This window comes from Lissotriton helveticus, chromosome 2_2 (assembly GCF_964261635.1).
Source record: "Lissotriton helveticus chromosome 2_2, aLisHel1.1, whole genome shotgun sequence".
NCBI classification, from domain to species: Eukaryota; Metazoa; Chordata; class Amphibia; order Caudata; family Salamandridae; genus Lissotriton; species Lissotriton helveticus.
Window position 1 is genome coordinate 435,033,124 of NC_136060.1, and position 10,471 is coordinate 435,043,594.

The window sequence follows — 10,471 nt, forward strand, 5'->3', positions numbered from 1 at the left end:
TACACTACAGCTGCAGAAGAGTTGTCTCCAGTGACCCCGTGTGTCTGTAACTTTGCCACCGCCCCCATAGGCGCCGAGGTCCCTCGAGTGAGCTGTCCATCACAGTGGGGGAAAGGGCGGGAAAAGGTTGCATAGCCTAGTGTGTGTGGAGCCGGGCTTCTGTGCAAGTTCACATGCCTCTTGTTTATAAAGGTCAGAGACCGATCAGCGCAGCAGATGAGGAGAAAGCAGTAAGTGCTACCTCGTTGGGTAAATGTATTGTGCTTTTCCTACACTACAGCTGCAGAAGAGTTGTCTCCAGTGACCCCGTGTGTCTGTAACTTTGCCACCGCGCCCATAGGCGCCGAGGTCCCTCGAGTGAGCTGTCCATCACAGTGGGGGAAAGGGCGGGAAGAGGTTGCATAGCCTGGTGTGTGTGGGGCCGGGCTTCTGTGCTAGTTCACATGCCTCTTGTTTATAAAGGTCAGAGACCGATCAGCGCAGCAGAAGAGGAGAAAGGGGGGGGGTCCCCTGTCCTGCCGTAGGGATAAGGTTTTCTTCTTTTTGAACCCGGTTTAAAGTGCAGGCGCATTTTCAGTTTCCGAATGTAAAGTTATGGGCCCTGCATGTTGTGAACTACATGGCGTTTCCTTTTTTAAGAAAGATAAACTAAAATAATAAAATAAATCCCACCCAAAAAAAGAAGAAAAAAAACGGAAGTGCCTTTAGCGAGAAAGGTTGTGTGCGATTGTGTGACAGAGGAGCACCCCATGGGGTCAGCGAGAAGCAAAATGCCTACAGCACCTGGTATTCCCAGGCGGTCTCCCATCCGAGTACTAACAAGGCCTGACCCTGCTTAGCTTCCGAGATCGGGCGCATTCAGGGTGGTATGGCCATAGGAACGAGAGGCTGCCGGTTCAGGCCTCTTGTGCAGACGCAGCCCGCGCGGTGTCGTCACCAGGCTACTTTCAAGTACATTTGCACATTTCCCTTTCAGACCTGCCCTCCCTTTCAAAGTTCCTGCACATGGCCAAGCACAGCCCTCTCTCGCACTTGCTTATTTGACACTTTGGCACAGGCTGGGGCCTCCCTTCTTAAGGGGCCGGCACTAGCAGCAGCAAGCGCCTAGCCTTGCTTTTAAGGCACTCTGCTCGGGACACTTCTCTACCTGCCCCCGGGGGCTGCAGGGACTCCCGCTCAGCAGCTGATGTGGCTCACCTCAACTCTGGGGAAGCAACTTCTTCACCCTCAAGCACTGGCGGCTGTAATTCCCCTATTGTGTGTATGTTTTTTTTTTTTAAATCAAGGACAGGGCCCTCATAGGCAAATTATGTCTATGCTCCGCCCCTCTGTGCCTGCGTGTAGAAGAGAGAGTGAGGCGAGGGTCCGAGTAGTGCCTGGGCCCAGGGCCCTTCATGTCACCGGCCTAACTCTCTGTCTCAGCGGCCCCCTGCTCCCGGGCTGCCTCGGACAGCCGAAAGAGGGGTGGGCCTGGAACCGGGGCCGGCGCAGCCCATCAGCAGCAGCTCCCCAGCCTTAGCTGGGGGGCATCTGTCCTGACTTAGGGCAAAGGTTTTCTTCATTTTCTTTCAGTTTTCGAGTTTAAAGTTAAGGGCCACGCATATTGTAAACCCCATGCCGGTTTCTTTATAAAAAAAAGATTGGGAGAGCAGAATATAGAGATATATATATTTTGTAAAAGTGCAATTAGTGAGGAAGATTAGGCGTTTACATGCCTCTTGTTTATAAAGGTCAGAGACCGATCAGCGCAGCAGATGAGGAGAAAGCAGCCTCCTGGTCACTGGAAGTACAGGGGGATTGCGCTCGAGAAACTCGTGGATGCCTAGACCTCCATCACAGATTACAGCTATTTGTAGATGGTAGATTTGGGGAGAAAGCACACCTGCCTAGCATCGACCGTGCTCACTAGATTCTTGGGCTGATTATAATAATAATGCGTTACTGAATTTGAGCTTCAACTCGGGCACCTGCTTGATTTATATCTGTAAGTGCTTCCTGCTGAGGTTTAATTTTTGTGCCAGGAGCCTCGTTGCCTAATTGTAACTATTCTCTGACCCTGCTTCGAGGGTCAGAGCAGGGTCAGAGAATAGTTGCAAATAGGCAACGAGGCGCCGCTCAGGAAGCACTCACAGGGTTACAGCAGGTGCCCAAGTTGAAGCTAATTTCTTTGTAACCCTTTTGTAAATGGTTACAAAGAAATTAGCTTTAACTTGGGCACCTGCTGTAATCCTGTAAGTGCTTCCTGAACAAAATTCGTCCGGCTCGCAGATTCGCGGATTCTGCCGCATTTTCGCGAAATTCGCGGATCGCGAAATTGCGGAAAATCCTCAAATTCTGCGAGCGGAGCGAATTTTCGTCCCATACTTACCCTCAGCACAACTCTGTTTAACATCTACATCACACTGCTCGCCAACATCGTCTGATCGCACGACCTCAACATCGTCTCTTATGCCGACGACACACAGCTGATCCTCTCCCTCACCAGGCACTCCATAACTGCCAAAACCAACTTCCATGAAGAATGAAGAACAGCTGTATGAAACTGAACTCAGACAAGATGGAGGTTCTCATCCTCGGCTCCACCCACTACGCCTGGGATGACTCCTGGTGGCGTGCCACGTTGGGAGCTGTGCCGACACCCACCAACCAAGCACGCAACCTATGGTTCATCCTGGACTCATCCCTGTCTATGACCCAGCAAGTCAACGCCGTCTCCTCCTCCTGCTTCAACACCTTCTGCATGCTCCGCAAGATCTACAGATGGATCCCCACCAGAACCAGAAGGACGGTCACACAGGCCTCATCACCAGCAGGCTGGACTATGGCAACGCCCTATACACAGGAACCATGGCCAAACTCCAGAAGAGACTTCAACGCATACAGAAAACCTCCGCACGCCTCGTCTTCGACATCCCCCGCCACAGCCACATCATCACTGCCCACCTGAGAGAACTGCACTGTCTCCCCATCAATAAGAGGATCACCTTTAAGCTCCTCACCCATGCTCAAAAAGCACTCCACAATGCCCGAATAACACACCTCAACAAATGATTCACCTCCTACACTCCAAACCACCACCTTCGCTCCGATTACCTTGCCTTGACCATCGTTCCAGGAATACACCTAAGAACCACCGGTGGCAGATCCTTCTCTTACTTCCCTGAAAAGACATGGAACACCATCCCCATCCACCTGTGACAGACCCAGAACCTGCTGTCTTTCAGGAGACTTCTCAAGACATGGCTGTTCTAACAGTAGCAGTCTCCTCACCCCCCCCCCACCCCCACCCCTTTTAGTGCCTTGAGACCCTCACGGGTGAGTAGTGCGGTATACAAATGCTTGATTGACTGTGTGGACTATAAAGGATTAAATGAAGTCACTGATACTGATGCTCACCCTTTACCTAGAGAGGGTGAGCTCATTGATAGGTTAGGGGCTTGAAAAGCCTGAGTATTTTTGATTCAACCTCAAGCTACTGTCAGATTGCCTTCAGTGAAGGAGCAAAGGAAAGGTCAGCATTCTCCACACCAGAGAGACATCACCAGTTTAAGGTAATGCCCGTTGGCTTAAGGAATGCACCTGACACCTTCCAAAGGTTGGTGAACGGGGTCCTGTCTGGGTTGAAGTAGTACAGTGCAGCTAGTCTGGATTATATAGCTGTGTACATGAGGACCACCTGGACCACCTGAAGAGAGTGGTTCTATTAAGGCCAGTAAGTGACAGATAGGGCAGAGTTCAGTGGTGTCCCTCAGCCACCTTGTAAGTGGAGGCCATGTACAACCTCTACTGATAAAATTTAAACCATTTTGGATTGGGCAGCTCCTACAACCCAGACACAAGTCAGAGCATTTCTTGGTCTGACTGGGTACTATAGAAAATGTGTCCAGAACTATGGGACCATTGTGACTCCCCTGACATAACTCACTTCTAAAAAGCAGCCCAAGAAAGTCCTTTGGACCCCAGAGTGTCAGAAGAAGGTATCAGAGTGCTTTAGATGAGAACCAGTTGAAGTACATATGGATACATTCATTTTGTTAGGCACAGGGAGATTAAGTGATTTGCCCAGAATCACAGGATTTTGAGCCTGACTGCTGAGAATCAAACCTGGTTCCCCAGCTTCAAGGTCGACTGCTCTAGTGGTTAGGCTTTATCCTTTCCCCATGTTCAGCACCAGTACTACTGGCCTCTGACCACACAAAAGAATTTGTGGTTCAGACAGATGCTTTAGAACAAAGGATTGGAGCAGTGTTTGCACAAGTAAATGTTGAGGTCCTAGCCAGTTGCTTTAACCCCTTCAGTGCTAATGACAAGGGTAACTCGTCATGGAGTTTCCATTGATTTCAATGGAAATTACATGGGAATCAACAAATAGGCTTAGCATCCAAGTGGTTAAATAGCAGGCGAATTAGCCCCGATGACTATGGTGGAGTGCCATTCAGAGGGATGTGGTCTGGTCTGTGAAGAAGTTGGGGCTATACCTGTTTGGCACTCACTTCTGTGTTCAAACTGACCACTGAATCCTAAACTGTTGAGGTGGTCCATTCCCCTACAGGCTATGGACTTCACAGTGGAAAACAGACCTGGGACTGCCCCTGACAAACCTGGGATGCCATTATAAATGACTTTAAAGTAGAAAATATATTTTAAATATGGGAGAGATTATGATGTAAATGTAAATGTCATGGTACTTATAGAGCGCACTGTCACCTTGCGGTGTCGCCGATTCGGCTTCCTGGCGCTGATACTCATACTGCTGTGGAACCCCTCCTACATTTGCACATTTCCCTTTCAGACCTGCCCTCCCTTTCAAAGTTCCTGCACATGGCCAAGCACAGCCCTCTCTCGCACTTGCTTATTTGACACTTTGGCACAGGCTGGGGCCTCCCTTCTTAAGGGGCCGGCACTAGCAGCAGCAAGCGCCTAGCCTTGCTTTTAAGGCACTCTGCTCGGGACACTTCTCTACCTGCCCCCGGGGGCTGCAGGGACTCCCGCTCAGCAGCTGATGTGGCTCACCTCAACTCTGGGGAAGCAACTTCTTCACCCTCAAGCACTGACGGCTGTAATTCCCCTATTGTGTGTATGTTTTTTTTTTTTAAATCAAGGACAGGGCCCTCATAGGCAAATTATGTCTATGCTCCGCCCCTCTGTGCCTGCGTGTAGAAGAGAGAGTGAGGCGAGGGTCCGAGTAGTGCCTGGGCCCAGGGCCCTTCATGTCACCGGCCTAACTCTCTGTCTCAGCGGCCCCCTGCTCCCGGGCTGCCTCGGACAGCCGAAAGAGGGGTGGGCCTGGAACCGGGGCCGGCGCAGCCCATCAGCAGCAGCTCCCCAGCCTTCGCTGGGGGGCATCTGTCCTGACTTAGGGCAAAGGTTTTCTTCATTTTCTTTCAGTTTTCGAGTTTAAAGTTAAGGGCCACGCATATTGTAAACCCCATGCCGGTTTCTTTATAAAAAAAAGATTGGGAGAGCAGAATATAGAGATATATATATTTTGTAAAAGTGCAATTAGTGAGGAAGATTAGGCGTTTACATGCCTCTTGTTTATAAAGGTCAGAGACCGATCAGCGCAGCAGATGAGGAGAAAGCAGCCTCCTGGTCACTGGAAGTACAGGGGGATTGCGCTCGAGAAACTCGTGGATGCCTAGACCTCCATCACAGATTACAGCTATTTGTAGATGGTAGATTTGGGGAGAAAGCACACCTGCCTAGCATCGACCGTGCTCACTAGATTCTTGGGCTGATTATAATAATAATGCGTTACTGAATTTGAGCTTCAACTCGGGCACCTGCTTGATTTATATCTGTAAGTGCTTCCTGCTGAGGTTTAATTTTTGTGCCAGGAGCCTCGTTGCCTAATCGTAACTATTCTCTGACCCTGCTTCGAGGGTCAGAGCAGGGTCAGAGAATAGTTGCAAATAGGCAACGAGGCGCCGCTCAGGAAGCACTCACAGGGTTACAGCAGGTGCCCAAGTTGAAGCTAATTTCTTTGTAACCCTTTTGTAAATGGTTACAAAGAAATTAGCTTTAACTTGGGCACCTGCTGTAATCCTGTAAGTGCTTCCTGAACAAAATTCGTCCCGCTCGCAGATTCGCGGATTCTGCCGCATTTTCGCGAAATTCGCGGATCGCGAAATTGCGGAAAATCCTCAAATTCTGCGAGCGGAGCGAATTTTCGTCCCATACTTACCCTCAGCACAACTCTGTTTAACATCTACATCACACTGCTCGCCAACATCGTCTGATCGCACGACCTCAACATCGTCTCTTATGCCGACGACACACAGCTGATCCTCTCCCTCACCAGGCACTCCATAACTGCCAAAACCAACTTCCATGAAGAATGAAGAACAGCTGTATGAAACTGAACTCAGACAAGATGGAGGTTCTCATCCTCGGCTCCACCCACTACGCCTGGGATGACTCCTGGTGGCGTGCCACGTTGGGAGCTGTGCCGACACCCACCAACCAAGCACGCAACCTATGGTTCATCCTGGACTCATCCCTGTCTATGACCCAGCAAGTCAACGCCGTCTCCTCCTCCTGCTTCAACACCTTCTGCATGCTCCGCAAGATCTACAGATGGATCCCCACCAGAACCAGAAGGACGGTCACACAGGCCTCATCACCAGCAGGCTGGACTATGGCAACGCCCTATACACAGGAACCATGGCCAAACTCCAGAAGAGACTTCAACGCATACAGAAAACCTCCGCACGCCTCGTCTTCGACATCCCCCGCCACAGCCACATCATCACTGCCCACCTGAGAGAACTGCACTGTCTCCCCATCAATAAGAGGATCACCTTTAAGCTCCTCACCCATGCTCAAAAAGCACTCCACAATGCCCGAATAACACACCTCAACAAATGATTCACCTCCTACACTCCAAACCACCACCTTCGCTCCGATTACCTTGCCTTGACCATCGTTCCAGGAATACACCTAAGAACCACCGGTGGCACATCCTTCTCTTACTTCCCTGAAAAGACATGGAACACCATCCCCATCCACCTGTGACAGACCCAGAACCTGCTGTCTTTCAGGAGACTTCTCAAGACATGGCTGTTCTAACAGTAGCAGTCTCCTCACCCCCCCCCCCCCCACCCCCACCCCTTTTAGTGCCTTGAGACCCTCACGGGTGAGTAGTGCGGTATACAAATGCTTGATTGACTGTGTGGACTATAAAGGATTAAATGAAGTCACTGATACTGATGCTCACCCTTTACCTAGAGAGGGTGAGCTCATTGATAGGTTAGGGGCTTGAAAAGCCTGAGTATTTTTGATTCAACCTCAAGCTACTGTCAGATTGCCTTCAGTGAAGGAGCAAAGGAAAGGTCAGCATTCTCCACACCAGAGAGACATCACCAGTTTAAGGTAATGCCCGTTGGCTTAAGGAATGCACCTGACACCTTCCAAAGGTTGGTGAACGGGGTCCTGTCTGGGTTGAAGTAGTACAGTGCAGCTAGTCTGGATTATATAGCTGTGTACATGAGGACCACCTGGACCACCTGAAGAGAGTGGTTCTATTAAGGCCAGTAAGTGACAGATAGGGCAGAGTTCAGTGGTGTCCCTCAGCCACCTTGTAAGTGGAGGCCATGTACAACCTCTACTGATAAAATGTAAACCATTTTGGATTGGGCAGCTCCTACAACCCAGACACAAGTCAGAGCATTTCTTGGTCTGACTGGGTACTATAGAAAATGTGTCCAGAACTATGGGACCATTGTGACTCCCCTGACATAACTCACTTCTAAAAAGCAGCCCAAGAAAGTCCTTTGGACCCCAGAGTGTCAGAAGAAGGTATCAGAGTGCTTTAGATGAGAACCAGTTGAAGTACATATGGATACATTCATTTTGTTAGGCACAGGGAGATTAAGTGATTTGCCCAGAATCACAGGATTTTGAGCCTGACTGCTGAGAATCAAACCTGGTTCCCCAGCTTCAAGGTCGACTGCTCTAGTGGTTAGGCTTTATCCTTTCCCCATGTTCAGCACCAGTACTACTGGCCTCTGACCACACAAAAGAATTTGTGGTTCAGACAGATGCTTTAGAACAAAGGATTGGAGCAGTGTTTGCACAAGTAAATGTTGAGGTCCTAGCCAGTTGCTTTAAATAGCAGGCGAATTAGCCCCGATGACTATGGTGGAGTGCCATTCAGAGGGATGTGGTCTGGTCTGTGAAGAAGTTGGGGCTATACCTGTTTGGCACTCACTTCTGTGTTCAAACTGACCACTGAATCCTAAACTGTTGAGGTGGTCCATTCCCCTACAGGCTATGGACTTCACAGTGGAAAACAGACCTGGGACTGCCCCTGACAAACCTGGGATGCCATTATAAATGACTTTAAAGTAGAAAATATATTTTAAATATGGGAGAGATTATGATGTAAATGTAAATGTCATGGTACTTATAGAGCGCACTGTCACCTTGCGGTGTCGCCGATTCGGCTTCCTGGCGCTGATACTCATACTGCTGTGGAACCCCTCCTGGCTTTCCCTGTGAAGTGTCCACTCCTGGGCACCTCCAGGGTGAAGCCAGGCATCCTTAGTGCTGTTGGGGCTGGTGTGGAGGCTAAGCAATCTATGCTTGAAAACCTGAGCATTCTTTATTTGTTGCTCTGTGAAATTTTCACCAACTAATTTTTATTTTAGTGCTCTGGACAAGAAGGGAGAGAATTATGAAAGAGACAAACATTTTGCCCTGCATTGCGTGACAGGGAAAGAGGAGGAGAGCACCACATCTACAGAGATATGACACTTTCCTCCCTTATCCCTAGCACTGGTACAGAATTTTGCTACAGAGTACCACGCCCACCGTTGCACCATAGTACAGGGGTTTGTATGTGAGTCTAGCAAAGGATTTATACTGGAAGGGTTAGAAAATAAAATATGTCTCTTTTTAACACTTGCATTCAAGTGGCAATAATTGTTGACGCAAAACCCTGTCTCCTATTGTTAGTACATAGGGTTTTGCATAAAAAACTATGGGTGGTTGCATGGGAACGCCCATGTACCACCCTTGTAATGCCCCCTTGACAATAAGTAACTTTTAGGCAACTGTCCAGTGCAAAACAGGTTTGGCACTGGAAAGTGAATAGCAAAAGACATTTTGCACTGGTTTGCATCACTTTTGTGATGCACACTCAGTGCACAATTTTAGTAAAAGTGTCCCGAAGTGGACAAAACACATTTTGTTTAACTTTTTGACAAAACAGTTTAGCTATTGCCACACTGCAAACGCACAAACGTCTGCTTCTAAAACTGTGGTAGGAGAAATCTCGTTTCCAGGGTGTGAAATGTCATCAAACACAACATCATTTGTTAGGCCCAGATTAGAAGAGATTCGGTCACCTAGAATGTTTTTTAAAAAACACTATAGGTTTATGAGAACTTTTTTTAAAGCACTCTAAAAGTCTGAAATCTATGTAAAGCAAAGGCAGAAATATGAGAAGCTTAAATTTGTGACTTATTTAAAAAAAGGAGTTTATTCACAACGAAAAGTGGCAAATTTTGTAGCGACGCGCTGCGTCATTTAAAAAATGCAGGCATGGACCGTCTTCACATGGATACAACACACCCCTATGTTTTCCCTAGCGCTGGTGCTAAAAATAGCTGCCTAGTGCCAACACAGGCACCCTTAGACCATGGTGTGAGGGTGTCTTAGTTGCAGGGAATTATCGCTTATGTGCAGAAAGGGACATATTCCTGCACATAAACAATCTGTAAAGCTGATTTGAGCTTTCTATCTGTGCTGCTGCAGCACAGATAGAAAGAGCAACAAGCATTGAAAATGCAATAGGTCTCGCAATAGAAGAGTTTTACCTTTTTCGTTTTGCAAATGGATGAGTGGCGTTGCGTGGATGAGTGGCGTTGCATGGATGAGTGGCGTTGCATGGATGAGTGGCGTGTGTGAGTGGCGTTGCGTGTGTGAGTGCCGTTGCATGTGTGAGTGGCGTTGCATGTGTGAGTGGCGTTGCGTGTGTGAGTGGCGTTGCGTCGGGCACTGCAAGGAATCGCCGCGATTCCTTGCAAGTTGGTTAAAGACTGTTTAAGCCCCCATAGTCTCGCAAGCTCGATGCAAATGCAATAGGTCTCGCATTAGGAAAGTTTGACTTTTTTTTATTTATGTGTAGGTTTTGAAAATAGCAAAATTAATACCTTTGTCAGGTGGATGTGGTGGTGGATGCGATGGTGGTGGATGTGGTGGTGGATGTCATGGTGGATGTGATGGTGGATGCGGTGGATGTGGCGGTGGATGTCATGGTGGATGTGATGGTGGATGTCATGGTGGATGTCATGGTGGATGTGATGGTGGATGTGATGGTGGATGTGATGGTGGATGTGATGGTGGATGTGGTGGTGGTGAATGCGGTGGTGGATGTAGTGGTGGTGGATGTAGTGGTGGTGGATGCGGTGGTGGATGTAGTGGTGGTGGATGTAGTGGTGGTGGATGTGGTGGTGGTGGATGTGGTGGT

The 10,471-nt window shown here is 48.7% G+C and overlaps 1 pseudogene; it reads right to left on the minus strand.

Moving 5' to 3' along the window:
- Positions 1 to 771: 771 nt before the first annotated feature.
- On the minus strand, positions 772 to 880 carry LOC144821995 (5S ribosomal RNA; annotated as a pseudogene).
- Between the last annotated feature and the right edge of the window lie 9,591 nt (positions 881 to 10,471).